This window comes from Podarcis filfolensis (genome assembly GCF_964270895.1).
Source record: "Podarcis filfolensis genome assembly, chromosome: W".
NCBI lineage: Eukaryota > Metazoa > Chordata > Lepidosauria > Squamata > Lacertidae > Podarcis > Podarcis filfolensis.
In genome coordinates, this window is record NC_139619.1 from 2079036 (window position 1) to 2096787 (window position 17752).

At 44.8% G+C, this 17752-nt stretch overlaps 1 protein-coding gene across 3 annotated transcripts in view; it reads left to right on the top strand.

Annotated features, from left to right (window-relative positions):
* The window catches only part of LOC310753784 (putative helicase senataxin), a 200780-nt gene that overhangs the window by 120870 nt on the left and 62158 nt on the right, over nucleotides 1-17752 (top strand). The gene's annotated exons all lie outside the window — the stretch shown is intronic.

Consider the following 17752-nt stretch of genomic DNA (forward strand, 5'->3'; position numbering starts at 1 on the left):
TCCTTGACATCTGATGGGAGGGCGTTCCACAGGGCGCCACTACTGAGAAGGCTCTCTGTCTGGTTCCCTGTCACTTCACTTCTCGCAGTGGGAACCGCCAGAAGGCCCTCAGTGCTGGTTCTCTGTGTTCATGCTGGATGATGGGGGTGGAGACGCTCCTTCAGGTATACTGGGCCAAGGGTGTTTAGGGATTTAAAGGTCAGCACCAACACTTTGAATTGTATTGGGAAACATACTGAGAGCCAAGGTACACCTTTCAGGACCAGTGTTATATGGTCTCGGCAGCCACTCCCAGTCACCAGTCTAGCTGCTGCATTCTGGATTAGTTGTAGTTTCCAAGTCACCTTCAAAGGTAGTCCCACATAGTGCGCATTGCAGTAGTCCAAGCAGGAGATAACCAGACCATGTATAACTCTGGTGGGACAGTGCGCAGGCAGGTAGGGTCTCAGCCTGCGTACCAGGTGGAGCTGGTAGACAGCCGCCCTGGACATAGAATTAACCTGGGACTCCATGGACAGCTGTGAGTCCAAAATGACTCCCAGGCTGTGCACCTGGTCCTTCAGGGGCACAGTTGCCCCATTCAGGAACAGGCTGTTGTGTGTCACATGCCTGTTTACTTTCAGCTCTCGCTGGGAACTTCCGTTTGCATATAGCTTTTGCTTTGCTGTTTTGCTGAACACGAAGGGATGCAGACATGTTTTCCTTTGTTCCTGAACTATGCTGAATAAATGCTGTACATTATGCTTGCACATCTCTCTGTCTGCCTCTTCTGCTGTGAGGTGATTTACACACTCTGCTGACAGAGCATGCACGGGTCTCTAAACGTATCTGAGGCTTGTGTCACTGATGCTGTTCCAAGGGAGACCGGCTGCCAACTGGTGGCTGGAGCCAGCTGGGGGCCTGTCTGATGCCTGCCTGATGCCCCCGATTCCTGGCAGTATCCCAACAAAAGGGTTTTGGGCCCAGATCCATGGCGCTTACAGGAGAGTAAGACTGCTGATGGCTCCCAGCAGAGACAGAGATATGTGAAGCTGATTGTCCCGGCCACAGCTAGAAGGCTTTTGAAGTCTGTGCCAAGAACCAATTAGGCCGGAGAGAGAAGCACGCTATGTCTGATTTACGACGTGCTTAAGATAAGGCTGATTGTAAATTGTATCCAGTTCTAAGGCTTGCGTGAAGAGCAGGAATGGATCTTTTACAAGTCTCAGATGGGGTTCCGTGCCCAAAGCTTAATGGCCACAGTTATCAGACCTGGGCAAGGTACTGCAAGGCCAATTGAGAAGGCTTGGTGTGTGGCACACTGTTTCTGAGGACCCCCAAGCACCTCTGATTGATGCATGGGTTGTACAAGATTCAAGAGCCATGGGGGTAATTCTGCTCTCAGTAGCTCCAGAAGAGTTAATTACCCTGGCTGGCAAGACCAGCTCGTGTGAGATGTGGGAGGGGCTTCAGGCCTCACATCTCCAACAAGAAGCTAGGTCTGTGTTGCTTTACTTCAAAAAGCTGCACAAGAAGTGTTTGGAGCCGGGGGGGGGGGGGACCTCAGAAGTCATGTCCTAAAGTTACAGAATTGACTCAAAGAGGTTTCAACATGCCAGAATCTCTGTTTGCAATCCTTATCCTGGATTCTTTAGATGTGAGCTGCCGCGCTGTGGCGAGCCAGCTGGCAACTCTTCCTGCACAGGAGCTCACTGCTTCAAAAGTTTTGGTGACCTTGCAAAACGAATATGATTGGAGGAATGCAGCTGAACCAGCTTGTGTGCTTCAGGGGGAGCAGTGTGGGAGAGCATTCCAGCCTCCAGGGGGAGCCAAGGCGTTGGCAGCTGTGAAGTGCTGGAACTGTGGAAATCAGGGTCACTTACAACGTCATTGCCCAAAGGCTGGAGGGAAACAAAAGAAGAAGCCTGCAGATGGCCAGAAGCAGGGGGGCAAGAAACCCAAGCTGGTGAAAAACAAGGCTTTGTTTGCTGGAACTGCTTCTCCAAAGGCCAAAGGCATATTGGCTGTGGATTCAGGAGCGTTGACGCACGTAGCGAAGGATCGGCATCTGTTTATTTCCTTCACACCTCAGGATGGGGAAATTCAGCAGGCTGATGGTAAGACTCTGAGAGTTGCAGGAGTTGGGACAGTGAAACTGGCAAGTCTGCATACAATCATCAGCAAAGTACTTTTTGTTCCAGATTCTGCAGACAATTTGCTCAGCATCCCACAGCTGACTGAGCAAGACTTTGAGATTTCTTTCAAGAAGGGCATCTGTGTCATCAGGAAGGGTAAAGAGGACATTTTGCATGCAACGTTTGTTGATGGCTTGTTCTTGATAACTTATGATGACAAAGCTGTTGGTGTGTCTAATGTTGAATCTTGTGTTGCACAAACTAACAAAGTTCTTCATGCAGGATGTATTCAAGAGGCGCACTGAAGATTTGGTCACATGTCTTGGCAGGCACTGGCCAAAATGCCTGGGTTGGTTCAGGGTTTGAACATCAAGCCCTGTAAATTTCACATGAAATGTGTATCTTGTGCAGAGAACAAGGTGAAGGTTGCTCCAAAAGGCAAGGTGTCTAGCAGACAGGCTTCTAAACCCTACCAGCTAGTCCACGCAGACCTGGTTGGTCCACTTGCTCCCTCTTTGGGTGGAGCAAGGTACTTCATGGTTTTAATTGATTCTTTTTCTATGTACATTCATGTGTTTATGCTCCAGCAGAAGTCAGAAGTGTTTCCTAGGTTCAAGGCAGTCTGTGCTTGGTTGGAGAATGCTCACAGTAAACACATTGGCTGTTTGTTTACTGATCGAGGCGGTGAAGTCACTTCTCAGCAGTTTGAAGCTTTCCTGACTGAGAAGGGACTCCAGCACGACCTCTCAAGTCCCAGATCTCCATGGGAGAATAGACTTTGTGAGTGGGCAAACCAAACATTGCTGCAAGGCCTAAAAACCTTGTTGCATGGGGGCCACTAGGGGGCGCATTGGAAGATGGCTGACAATAACATTTCTCCAACCCACACGAGGTAATTTGGAGGCTATGATGGGAGTAATTAGCCTCCCTAACCCCCCCAGGATGGTGGGGGGGGGGGACGGCCCTTGCCTGCTGTGCCCTATACCACCCCCGAAATTGTGGGGATGGGGGCACTAGGCACAAAGCCCTCCTGTGGGATTTCGGCACTCCTGGACGCCGTCCCTGATTCGCGCCACTAGCTGCAAGAACTTCAAAAGAAACAATTTGGATGAAGCGAATGCACATACAGTGGTGCCCCACAAGACGAACGCCTCGCAAGACGAAAAACCCGCTAGACGAAAGGGTTTTCCGTTTTTCGATGCGCTTCGCAAGACGAATTTCCCTATGGGCTTCCTTCGCAAGACGAAAGCCCATAGGGAAATCTCCAGGACAGCGGGGAAGCGCAGCGCGTCTTCCCCACTGTCCTCGGACCTCCTCCGAAGGCTGGCGGTGGGGCGGAGAGACCACCTCCCGCCGCCAGCCTTCGGAAGGCTCCTCCGAAGGCTGGCGGTGGGGCGGAGAGACCTCCTCCCTGCGCCAGCCTTCGGATGGCTGTCCTGAAGACTTGCGGTGGGAGGAGGGTTTTCCTTCCCATCGCCAACATTCAGAATGCTGTTCTGAATGTTGGCGGTGGGGAGGAAAAACCCTCCTCCCACCGCAAGCCCCGGGAACAGAGGAGAAGCGCTGCGCGCCTTCCCCTCTGTTTCCGTACCTGTCCTGAAGGCTTGCGGTGGGGAGAAAAGCCCTTCTCCGCACCGCCACCCTGGCAAGCGGTCTCCATAGGAACGCATTAATTGATTTTCAATGCATTCCTATGGGAAACCGTGCTTCGCAAGACGAAAAACTCGCAAGAAGAAAAAACTTGCGGAACGAATTAATTTCGTCTTGCGAGGCACCACTGTATTTCAAGGAAGAAGGGGGAGTAAAGACTGCTAACAGAAGAGATCTCTGATAAAACAAGACAAGAATAAAACATGAGAAGATACGTCAAGACACAGTACGGCAAATGACTGATGGGGGAGGGGGGAAAAACTTTCCTTTCTTTTCTTATGTGATTAAACAAGAATCCCCTCCCCTCACAAGTCAGAAATGTCGTTTTAAGGACTTAAGCTGTGGATTTAAGGCTGTGTGGAGATAAACTTTCGAACCAAAGCATGTTTTAAGAAGAGCGTGGAATGTATAAGAGCTTTGGAATAACGCAGTTAAAAATGCCGTCGCCATATTGGGAAGTTCTGTCGGAGGTCTTGAGTCTGGGAGGAGAAAGAGAGAAATAGAGCTGTTTATATATTGTGGGTTAAACTCCTCAGAGGGACTTAAGAGCGACAGTTCTGCGAGATTATGATGGAAAGAGCGATGTTATCTATGAAGGAGATGATATATGGAAACCATCTTGATTTGAGGATTGGAAGAACGGAAAATTCACACAGGATTATTATTACTATTGGTGTTTATCGGCTTAAGGAGACTATCAGAAGAGATCATAAAGAAAAAAGAGAAAATATATGAACAAGATGTGATGTGGAAACAGCAAGATAAGATGGGATAGAATTATGAACTCTGTTTGGACTGATTTGGACTGATTTGGACATTAACGCAGCAGCAAGAAGATGATCAGAATTCCCCTTCGGATCTTGAAATATGGGTCCCCCCAACAAAATTTAAAATTTGGCTTTGTAATTCGGAATTTATGCGATGTGATTTAATTTGATGTGATTGGCCAGTTAATAAAAATTATTTAAGAAAAAAACACACCTTGTTGCATGATGCCAATCTCCCTGAGAAATATTGGCCGGAGTCTTTGAATACTTTTGTTTATACGTATAATAGGAGACTGTCCTCGCCTATTGGTTGTGCTCCCTATGAGAAGATGTTTGGTAAGAAACCTTACGTCAAGCACATGAGAATCTTTGGTTCTGACATGTGGGTCCGCACCCCACAGAGCAGCAAGCTTGGGAAGCGTGGGGCACATGGTTTGTTCATGGGGTGCGTACAGGGTATTCATGACTGTCCATTAGGTTCACAAAGAGTGTTGAGTACAATCCTAAGTGGGGGGGGGAATGTGGGAATTTTCCAGAGTCACTCAGAGGAGGATGAAGATGATGAGGAAGCTGAGGATGATGATCAGAGTTCGGATTCTAGCTCAGTGGGCGGCGCTGCTGCTGCTGTCAGCGACAGTGATGACACAGCAGACTACAAGAGCGCAAAGGCCTCAGTCAGACCATCTGATGCGTCTGACATTGAACTGGAAGAACCCCTGTTCACCATTGGCCACTTTTCTCCTAAGAAGGAGGAGATGAGTGCAGAAGACTTGCGTCTAGCATGCAGATCTGAAAGGGCCACAAAAGACAAACCTCCAAAGAGATTTGCTGATGAGTTTGCTAAGACAGCAACTGCTGTTCTTGGTAGCTCAGAAAAGGTGTGGGAACCTTCAAGCTTCAAAGAGGTCCAGGAGTTAACCCCGAAGGATGCTGAACCATGGCTTAATGCCATGAAGGCTGAAGTTGATTACTTGAATAGGAACCAAACCTGGGAGCTGGTGCCAACAGTCCCAGGAATGAGGCTGTTGGCAGCAAATGGGTCTTCAAGGCCAAGACAGACCAGAATGGCAAGGTTGTCAGACACAAAGCCAGACTGGTCGCCAGAGGTTTTTCACAGATACCAGGACAGGACTAGAAGAAGAAGAAGAAGAAGAGTTTGGATTTGATATCCCGCCTTTCACTCCCCTTCAGGAGTCTCAAAGCGGCTAACAATCTCCTTTCCCTTCCTCCCCCACAACAAACACTCTGTGAGGTGAGTGGGGCTGAGAGACTTCAAAGAAGTGTGACTGGCCCAAGGTCACCCAGCAGCTGCATGTGGAGGAGCGGAGATGCGAACCCGGTTCCCCAGATTACGAGACTACCGCCCTTAACCACTACACCACACTGGCTTTCCAATACCACGAGACCTACTCACCCACCGTCAAGTATGAGAGCATTAGACTAATGCTCAAGATTGTTGCAGAGGAGAAACTGCACGTTTCTCATCACGATGTGAACACAGCTTTTTTTGTACGGGATTTTGGGGGAGGAGCTGTATATGCTTCTACCTGATGGAGTGCAGGTACAGAAGGGAATGGTCTGTAAACTACGGAAGTCCCTATATGGCCTCAAGCAGAGTGCCAGGTGTTGTGACACAAAACTCACTGAGACATTGCTTTCTCTAGGTTTTCACCAAGGCATGTGTGTTTGTCAAAGAGGAGGGGCAAAACAAACGGTATTGTTTATGTTTCTTTGATGATCTTCTTTTGTTTTGGAAGAATCAGGCTTTGTACCAAAGCACCCTAGCTCAGCTGAAGGAGCACTTTGACATGAAGGATCTTGGTGAGGTATCCAACTATCTTTCTCTGCAGGTGGAGAAGCACCAAGCAGGTAATTTTCTGGTACACCAAAAACAGAAAATTGCTGGTGTATTAACCAGGCTGAATTTGGTTGATGCAAACCCATCAGAAACACTGATGGTGACAGTCCCCCACCCACCCCCTGCCCCCCTGAAACAGTACTTCTGTTTTGTCAGGGTTCAATCTAAATCTTTTAGCCACCATCCATCCTCGAACTGCCTCCAGACACTCACGCAAGACATTCACCCCCTTCACTGGTTCTGGTTCTCTAGCTGTCTCAGTGATTGTTTCATCGCCCTCAGCTCTGGAGAACATCACGGGGCTGTCCGGGCTCCATTCAGTTGGAGCGCTTTGGAGCCAGACAGTCGATAGCCCTGGTTAACTCCGCATTCCAGCAGTCCACCAGGGAATCCGCTGAAAGGCCATCAACATGGGATAAAACATTCCCTACCACTCTCTGGAAACCATTTTGTGAGGAGTGTGTGTGGTTGCTCACAAAGATAACAGCCAGGACTCCCACCTGTCTTTTACAGGTTTTATTGAGTGCAAAACTATGTACAGTCCAGAGGTCCAAAATCAATGTCTGCCTCAATCACTAGCAGATTCCGGAAGTGCCTTTTTCCTGTTTGCCCTCCAGCATAAAAGCCCGGGAAAACCCCTCTCCCCCTCTTTTCCTTACGTGTAATTCCCTGGCAAAAACTATGCAACGGAAGAGGCACTTCCAACTCCCTGGGAGCGGTGTCGTGGCTCATCTCAGCCTGACTGAGCCTTTGCATCCTCCCCCCCTTTCTCTCGTCATCCGTTTCTCCTAAAGGCTCGCTTTCACCAGACTGACACGGTGCAGCTGCTCAACAAAGGAGGAGGCTGTCTGTACGTTCCTGTCTGTCCCTCCCTTGAAGGCAGACCCCTGACACATTTGGATCCATTAAGGGGCGGGGGCGGACCATCCGAATCGGTCCCACCTCCCTGCAGAGGGGAAGGGTCGCGGAAAAGTGTTGGATCGCAGAAAAGTGAAGGATCGCAGGAAGTGATCTGACCATGGCACTTCTTTTGTTTTTTGCTTTTACTTAGTGTTGGGATTCAACTGCTGGAATTTGCCCTGGGGCCCCCTGCAAGCCCCTGAAACTCTGAGCGTCCTCCGATGTGTACAGCACTGAAAAAGGCATCTCCCTTCTTCTCCAGGGTGCTCCAGCAACATAAATCAGCTTGATTTATGCACACTATACTTCTAGCGTTACGCATCAACAAGCGTGGGACTTTGTAGATCTAAGCTACTATTTATTTACACACTATATACAGACTGTTAGGATCGTCCTACTCACGTGTAGGACACTGGCAGAGACACATGCCTGACTGGCATGTTCTCTCCCTCCTGGTCAGTCGTTCGGGAGCTTCAAAAGCTTTCTTCAGCCCAAACATCACAGCGACTGATACCAAGAAGCATCAGCACACTTAGGGATCCTACAGAGTATTTGCAGTTTGCGTAACAGAACTCAGTAGCACAGCATTTTGGCTAATCTACTTTTATTTACATATAATACTTCCTCTTTCTCATCAGACAGCAAAAAGAAAAAGAACAAAAAACAATAGTCCCACTTCACGGAACAGTAACATAAACATCCTGTTTCCGTCACTTCCCATACTATGGAATGAAAACATACACCATCATGTGATAAACAACAATCCCATGACTGCAGACACGGAGCAAGAATCCTAACATCCTCCCCCGATGCATGAGCAGTGCAACAACCATACAGATGTCATACACACAGTATACCCCTGTACCATCCGTTCCACCCTTGGAACTACATGCAACTGGATTGGCCTTGGGCCTTACCATCTTGCACTTCTGACTAGTCTTGGCGTCATAGTTCTCCTGACTATCAAGAAGTTTCACACCTGGCTTTGTTGGGACTCGAACCCTAGCCTCGTTCCTCTCTGAGGACACATGGCCTTTGGCCTTTGGACATGGTTCAGCTTTCTTCTCCAAGGAAACAGTGTCTACCCTTACAGCCTTTGGGTGTGGTTTCCCGTCCTTTGAGGACAAACCCTGTATCCCTTTCAAGACTTCGGATTCCAAGACCTGTGTCGAGCCACTAGCCACAGCTAAAACTGCAATAGCTGTGTTAGCAAACTCCTGAGCATACCTGGTGGTAGCTTTCTCAGATCTGTACACCAGGCGCATGTCTTTCACTGTATCAGTGGAACTCGCCTCACTTTCAGCATCAGCAGTAGACTCAGTATCTGAGTCTGAAGCAATGGGGTTGCCTTGGAAAACACACACATTTCTTCCCCATTTTTCACTGCACTCAACATCCCTAGTGAGTAAAATCATCTTGGCATGAGGTCTCAGTACTTTGTACAAGCCACCATACCCGAGGAAGAATCTATGCTTCCTGCCTTGTGACGTCTGCACCCACATGTCAGACCCATCTGTTGGTCCCTTTGCACATCTTGGGTTTACCTTGTCGCAGTCCCTAGCAGAACTTTTGTCTGAATCCAGGGAAAGGCCTTGCAAACTATGTTTGCTGAGCGTGTCACTCTGTTGCCTCTGAATCCATACATCAGAATCTCCATTACCAATAGGGTGCCTTTGTAAGATACTCCTTCCTTTGCTTTGTCCTGAGCACATTTGGTACACCTGACCATCTTTGTGTCAGACACCAGCAATCTGGAAGACCCATGCACACATCCTGCATGAAAAAGATGGTTATCAGACATAGCATCACTTGTCTCTCCAACTTTTCCACCATCCCCCATGTTAACATCACAACATAGTAAGAACAAGCCATTTATAATGTCGCTTTCGTTCTTCTGGATGGTTGCACGCTGTTTGTTGACATAAACAGAACATCCAGGCTGCTTCAGCTGGGCTTCTCAACCTGGAATGAAAAACACATTAGACATCACAACTTTACAGCTTTTCGGTTCCACGATCCCGGTGCTATGTACCTCCAAGAAGTCTCCACCCGACTGGTGGATCAGACCCTTCTGTGGTGTACACGCGGTGAACCAGTTCCATCTTCCACAAAGGTGTTTCTTCGCCTCAGAATCTAGCACAAAAGATTCTTGCATCTCTGTACTGGAACAGCTAGTCACCATATCTGCGCTGCATCTTTGCATCTCTGGCCTTGCTTCATGTCACCTGTCGGAAACGCTGCAAATGTTCCTGACTTTTGAACTCTGTCCAAACTTCTCACAGGAAAAACTTTCCACTGCTTCAAACACAGCAGTGCCACCTACTGGTTGCAGTGAAGATTGGGATGACATGGCAGTCAACTCCCCTTGCTACTCCTGCTTTGGAGATTTCTCGCCCTTAACAGGAACAGGAATCACCCCCCTTGTGCATTCTTCCTTCAAAAGCCTCTCTTCTGTGAAGCTTTCAGTGTCAGGAACACAACCCTCTCTGGGATACTGTATCAGCTTTCCCTGGGGTATTACTTCTGGCAGTCCGCTCAGCAATTGCCTCCCACTGCGTGTGGGCGTCGGAGACAGCAAATCTAGCCCTCCGAACCTCTCTGGCATCCCGTTTAGCAGCCCCCGCCATCTTGAAGTGTCCATCGTGTGACGCAGCTTCTGGCAAGCGATGGGCTGCACCTCACAACGGTTGGGAGGAATGTTTTTGCCAAAAATCTCAGAAACCTCATCAGGAGTTCTTTAAACTGACTAATGTGGGGGAGGGAGACAGTGCTCCTGAAGGTAGGAGTCTATCAATTGATGAAGATGATCATCCAAATGTAATAGACCAAATGGAGCAAACAGCACGCAGACCTAGTGGTGGGAGGAAAAAATCCTTAAATAAGAGACACGGGGGAATGATTAATGGACTTCAATGTCTGTACACTAATGCGCAAAGCATGGGAAATAAACAAGATGAGCTTGAGCTCTTGGTACAGCAAACTAAATATGACATAATAGACATCACTGAAACCTGGTGGGATAAGTCCCACGACTGGAATGTAATAATGGAGGGATACAATCTATTTCAGAGAAACAGACCAGACAAGAAAGGAGGAGGAGTGGCGTTATATGTCAGGGATGTGTATACCTGTGAAGAGATCCAAGATTTAGAACCTCAAAGCCAAAGTGAGAGCATTTGGGTCAAAATTAAGGGAGAGAAGAATAACAGTGACCTCATTGTGGGAGTTTACTATAGATCCCCAAGCCAAACGGAGGACATAGATGATGCCTTCCTGGAACAGATGGCCAAGCATGCAAAAGGAAGGGAGATAGTAGTAATGGGGGACTTCAATTACCCGGATATTTGTTGGATGTCAAACTCAGCCAAGAGCATAAGGTCAAACAGATTCCTCACTGGCCTTGCAGACAACTTCATTGTCCAGAAAGTGGGAGGAGCAACAAGAGGAACAGCCATTTTAGATCTGGTCCTAACCAATGTTGATGACCTGGTTAGTGGGGTAGAAGTGGAAGGATCATTAGGCGCGAGTGATCATGCTCTTCTGAAGTTTACTATACAGCGGAAAGGAGCAGCCAAGCATACTAGGACTCAATTTCTCGACTTTAAGAAAGCCGACTTCATAAAACTTAGGGAAGTGCTGGGTGAGATCCCATGGACAGTAATACTAAAAGGAAAGGGAGTTCATGATGGCTGGGAGTTTGTTAAGAGGGAGATAGTAAAAGCACAACTTCAGGCAATACCAATGAGACGGAAACATGGAAGGTGCCTAAAGAAGCCAGGGTGGCTATCTAAAGAACTTTTAACTGAGTTAAGATTAAAAAAGGATGTGTACAAAAAATGGAAAAGGGGGGAAACCACCAAAGAGGAATTCAAACAAATAGCCAGCACGTGTAGACACAAAGTCAGAAAAGCTAAAGCACAGAATGAACTCAGGCTTGCTAGAGAGGTTAAAAGCAACAAAAAAGGCTTTTATGGGTATGTTCGTAGCAAAAGGAAGAACAAAGAAACAGTGGGGTCACTCAGAGGAGAAGATGGTGAAATGCAAACAGGGGACACAGAAAGGACTGAACTCCTCAATGCCTTCTTTGCCTCAGTCTTCTCCGATAAAGAAAATAATGCCCGACCTGAAGAATTTGGAGCAGATGATTCAGCAGAGGAAACACAGCCCAGAATAACTAAGGAGATAGTACAAGAATACTTGGCTAGTTTAGATGTATTCAAGTCCCCAGGGCCAGATGAACTGCATCCAAGAGTATTAAAAGAACTGGCAGATGTGATTTCAGAACCACTGGCAGTCATCTTTGAGAATTCCTGGAGAACAGGCGAAGTCCCGGCAGACTGGAGGAGGGCAAATGTTGTCCCTATTTTCAAAAAGGGGAAAACAGAGGACCCAAATAATTACCGCCCAGTCAGTCTGACATCAATACCAGGGAAGATTCTGGAGCAGATCATTAAGCAAACAGTCTGTGAGCACCTAGAAAGGAATGCTGTGATCACCAATAGTCAGCATGGATTTCTGAAAAATAAGTCATGTCAGACTAACCTGATCTCGTTTTTTGACAGAATTACAAGCCTGGTAGATGAAGGGAACGCAGTGGATGTAGCCTACCTTGATTTCAGCAAGGCATTTGACAAGGTGCCCCATGATATTCTTGTAAAGAAGCTGGTAAAATGCGGTCTTGACTATGCTACCACTCAGTGGATTTGTAACTGGCTGACTGACCGAACCCAAAGGGTGCTCATCAATGGTTCCTCTTCATCCTGGAGAAGAGTGACTAGTGGGGTGCCACAGGGTTCTGTCTTGGGCCCGGTCTTATTCAACATCTTTATCAACGACTTGGATGATGGACTCAAGGGCATCCTGATCAAATTTGCAGATGACACCAAACTGGGAGGGGTGGCTAACACCCCAGAGGACAGGATCACACTTCAAAACGACCTTGACAGATTAGAGAACTGGGCCAAAACGAACAAGATGAATTTTAACAGGGAGAAATGTAAAGTATTGCACTTGGGCAAAAAAAATGAGAGGCACAAATACAAGATGGGTGACACCTGGCTTGAGAGCACTACATGTGAAAAGGATCTAGGAGTCTTGGTTGACCACAAACTTGACATGAGCCAACAGTGTGACGCGGCAGCTAAAAAAGCCAATGCAATTCTGGGCTGCATCAATAGGAGTATAGCATCTAGATCAAGGGAAGTAATAGTGCCACTGTATTCTGCTCTGGTCAGACCTCACCTGGAGTACTGTGTCCAGTTCTGGGCAGCACAGTTCAAAAAGGACACTGACAAACTGGAACGTGTCCAGAGGAGGGCAACCAAAATGGTCAAAGGCCTGGAAACGATGCCTTATGAGGAACGGCTAAGGGAGCTGGGCATGTTTATTTTATTTTTTTTAAGAAGATATTTATTAAGATTTTCCATTTTATACAAACCAAAAAGAAAAAGAAAAAAAGGAAAAAAATTAAAAAGAAAAAAATTATTAAAAATACATAAGTTTCATATCATATTTTCCAATAACATATTTCCTTGACATCCTCATACCTCCCCTTCTTGTATTCTAGTTCAAATTGTTCATCCAGCAAATCCTTATCTCATAGCATTACAGCTATAAACCTTATTTTCTATCCATCTTCTTAAATTATTGTAACTTATACTCTTACCTATGTACAAAAAAGAACTATTTTTTCATATTCTTTTGTACCATTACAGCTAATAACCCCTTAATTTCAATCCAACATCACTCAGTATTCCTTAATGTTACAATATTTTTGCAAATAGTCTTCCATTCTTCTTCTGCCGATTCTTCTCCCTGGTCACGGATTCTGCCAGTCAATTCTGCCAGTCCCATAAAGTCAATCAATTTCGTCTGCCATTCTTCCAGAGTGGGTAGATCTTGCGTCTTCCAATACTTTGCAATGAGTATTCTTGCTGCTGTTGTAGCATACATAAAGAAAGTTCTATCCTTTTTTAACACCAATTGGCCGACCATGCCCAGGAGAAAGGCTTCTGGTTTCTTCACAAAGGTATATTTAAATACCTTTTTCAATTCATTATAAATCATTTCCCAGAAAGCCTTAATCCTAGGGCACGTCCACCAAAGGTGGAAAAAAGTACCTTCAATTTCTTTACATTTCCAACATTTATTATCCGGCAAATGGTAAATTTTTGCAAGCTTGACTGGGGTCATGTACCACCTATATATCATTTTCATAATATTTTCTCTTAAGGCATTACATGCCGTAAATTTCATACCTGTGGTCCACAACTGTTCCCAGTCAGCAAACATGATGTTATGTCCAACATCTTGTGCCCATTTAATCATAGCAGATTTAACCGTTTCATCCTGAGTATTCCATTTCAGCAGCAAGTTATACATTCTTGATAGTATCTTAGTTTTGGGTTCTGACAGTTCTGTTTCTAGTTTGGATTTTCCCACCTGGAAGCCAATTTTCTTGTCCAAATTGTAAGCCTCCATTATCTGAAAATAATGAAGCCAGTCTCGCACCTTATCTTTTAGTTTCTCAAAACTCTGCAATTTCAATTTGTCACCTTCTTGTTCCAAAATCTCCCAATATTTTGGCCATTTGGCCTCCATATTGAGCTTCTTCTGAGCCTTCGCTTCCATCGGTGATAACCACCTTGGGGTTTTATTTTCAAGTAAATCTTTATATCTTGTCCAGACATTAAACAATGCTCTTCTGACAATATGATTTTTAAATGCTTTATGAGCTTTAACCTTGTCATACCACAGATATGCATGCCACCCAAAAAATTGTTAAAACCTTCTAGATCCAAAATGTCTGTGTTCTCAAGAAGTAGCCAATCTTTCAACCAGCAGAACGCTGCTGATTCATAATAAAGTTTAAAGTCTGGCAGGGCAAATCCACCCCTTTCTTTTGCATCAGTTAATATCTTAAATTTTATTCTTGGCTTCTTGCCCTGCCAGACAAATTTAGAAATGTCTTTCTGCCACTTCTTGAAACAGTCCATCTTGTCCACGATTTGCAATGTTTGAAACAAAAACAACATTCTAGGCAATACATTCATCTTTATAGCTGCAATTCGACCCAACAAGGAAAGCTTCAAATTTGTCCAAATTTCTAAATCTTTTTTCACTTCCGCCCAACATTTTTCATAATTATCTTTAAACAAGTTCCCAATTTTTGCTGTCATGTTAACCCCCAGGTATTTCACTTTCTTCACAATAGATAAACCTGTTTCATTCTGAAACTTCCCTCTTTCAATCGGTGTTAAGTTTTTCTCCAAAACCTTAGTTTTTGACTTATTCAATTTAAATCCTGCCACTTGGCCAAATTCTTGAATTAGTTCTAAAACTCTTTTGGTACTAGATTCTGGCTCCTGTAACGTCAAGACTAGATCATCTGCAAATGCTCTCAATTTATACTGTTTGGCTCCAACCTGAATACCTTTAACCAACCGGTCCCTTCTAATCATATTCAGCAGGACCTCCAGGACCGAAATGAAAAGCAGTGGGGAAATTGGGCATCCCTGTCGTGTCCCTTTATCTTAAATTGTTCCGTAACCACATTATTTACAATTAGTTTAGCCTTTTGTTCAAAATATATTGCACCAATACCATTCTCAAAACCTTGGCCTACCCCCATACCCTGTAGGTTCTTTTTCATAAAACTCCAAGAAATATTGTCAAAGGCTTTCTCCGCGTCCACAAATATCAGAACTGCTTTAGTATTTATATTCACTTCTAGTTTTTCCAAAATATCAATTACGTTCCTCAAGTTGTCAGACAAATGTCTTCCTGGGAGAAAGCCCGCTTGGTCCTTATGAATCTCTTCCATCAGTACTTTTTTCAGTCTCTTAGCCAAAATGTCAGCAAAAATTTTGTAATCCACATTTAATAAGGATATCGGGCGGTAGTTCTTAAGTTGAGTCTTTTCAGTTTCCGTTTTCGGTATTAGTGTAATATAGGCCTCTTTCCACGATTCTGGTGCCCTTTTCCCTTCCAAGATCTCATTGCAGACTTCCTTCAAAGGTTGTAGTAGCCACTCTTTCTTTTTTTTATATAATAAATTTTTATTGGTTTTACAACATATATTAAAACACGAAATAACTAACAATTAACAACATAACACATAAACAGACAAACATGTAAACACGTATAATTTCTTAAACTCTCTTTCTTAAACCTTGTTTCCACGACTTCCCCATACCTCCCTTTTCTGCATCCCTGTTTTAACTTTTCCAGCAACCCCTAATTTCAGTACTTGTAATTCAGTTTCTGATCTTTTTCCTCTTACCCAATTATTTATCACTGCAATTCTGTTTTACATTACCCATGACATTTTAGCACTCATTAATTTTACAACAGTTCTTAAGATAAACTTTAAATTTCTTCCAATCTTCTTCCACCGTCTCTTTTCCTTGGTCACGGATTCTGCCAGTCATCTCAGCCAGTCCCATATAGTCAATCACTTTCGTCTGCCACTCTTCCAGCGTGGGTAGTTCTTGTGTCTTCCAATACTTTGCTAGAAGAACTCTTGCTGCTATTGTAGCATACATAAAAAACGTCCTATCTTTCCTTGACACCAATTGGCCTACCATGCCCAGGAGAAAGGCCTCTGGTTTCTTATGAAAGGTACACTTAAGTACCTTCTTAATTTCATTATAGATCATTTCCCAGAAGGCCTTGATCCTTGGGCACGTCCACCAAAGGTGGTAGAAAGTACCTTCAGTTTCCTTACATTTCCAGCATTTATTATTGGGCGTATGATAAATTTTTGCAAGCTTGACTGGGGTCATGTACCACCTATACATCATTTTCATAATGTTCTCTCTTAAGGCATTACATGCCGTGAACTTTATACCGGTAGTCCATAACTGTTCCCAGTCAGCAAACATAATGCCATGACCAATGTCTTGTGCCCATTTAATCATAGCTGATTTAACCGTCTCATCCTGTGTATTCCATTTCAACAGCAAGTTATACATTCTTGACAAATTCTTAGTATTGGGTTCCAACAGTTCTGTTTCTAATTTTGACCTCTCCACCTGGAAACCAATTTTCCTGTCCTGTTTGAAAACTTCATTTATTTGGTAATAATGAAGCCAATCTCTTACTTTTGACTTCAATTTCTCATAGCTCTGCAATTTCACTTTTCCCTCCTCTTGTTCTATAATTTCCCAATATTTTGGCCATTTTGATTCCATATTAAGTTTTTTCACTTCCTTAGCTTCCATTGGTGACAACCACCTAGGGGTTTTGTTTTCCAACAAATCTTTATACCGAATCCAAACATTATATAGTGCTTTCCTGACAATATGGTTTTTGAAACCTTGGTGAATTTTAACCTTGTCATACCATATATATGCATGCCAGCCAAACCTGTTATTGAACCCTTCCAGATCCAAAATGTCTGTGTTTTCAAGTAGCAGCCAGTTTTTCAGCCAGCAAAAAGCCGCTGATTCATAATACAATTTTAAGTCCGGCAGGGCAAACCCCCCTCTTTCTTTTGCATCAGTTAGTATCTTGAATTTTATTCTGGGCTTTTTGCCCTGCCAGACAAATCTAGATATGTCTTTCTGCCACCTCTTGAAACAATCCATTTTATCCACAATCTGCAATGTTTGAAACAAAAACAACATTCTCGGCAAAACATTCATCTTAATAACAGCAATTCGGCCTAACAAGGAAAGTCTCAAATTTGACCATATTTCTAAATCTTTCTTAACTTCTGTCCAACATTTCTCGTAATTGTCTTTAAATAAATTCACATTCTTAGATGTCAAATTAATCCCCAGGTTTTTCACTTTCTTCGCTACCATGAAACCAGTTTCACTCTGAAACTTCTCTCTTTCAGGAACTGTTAGATTTTTATCTAGTACTTTCGTTTTCTGTTTGTTCAACTTAAAACCTGCTACTTGACCAAATACTTGTATTAGCTCTAAAACTCTTCTCGTACTAGTGTCTGGCTCTTGTAAAGTTAATACTAGATCATCTGCAAACGCTCTCAATTTGTATTGTTTAGCTCCAACCTGAATCCCTTTAACCAGCTGGTCCCCTCTGATCATGTTTAATAAAACCTCCAAGACAGATATAAAAAGTAATGGGGAAATTGGGCACCCCTGTCGTGTCCCTTTTTCAATAGCAAATTCTTCAGTAACCACATTATTTACAATCAATTTTGCTTTTTGTTCAGAATAAATTGCACCCATACCATTCTCAAAACCTTGGCCTGCCCCCATCCCTTGAAGATTCTTTTTCGAACTTCCGGTCGGCGCCAGTGTCTAATGGCCGCCTCCCGCTGAGCTCCGCTCAGGGAGGCTGCTTCGCGAGTTCGGGTCTGACCGCTACGGCGAAGCGGGGACCCCTAAAATCTCAGGCGCAGAAGCCTGAGAGCAAGGAGGCTCGGTGGGCACCTTAAGCGCCCCCCCTCACTGCAAAGGAGCCTTTTTAAAGGCTCCGGAGCGGCATCGGGGAGC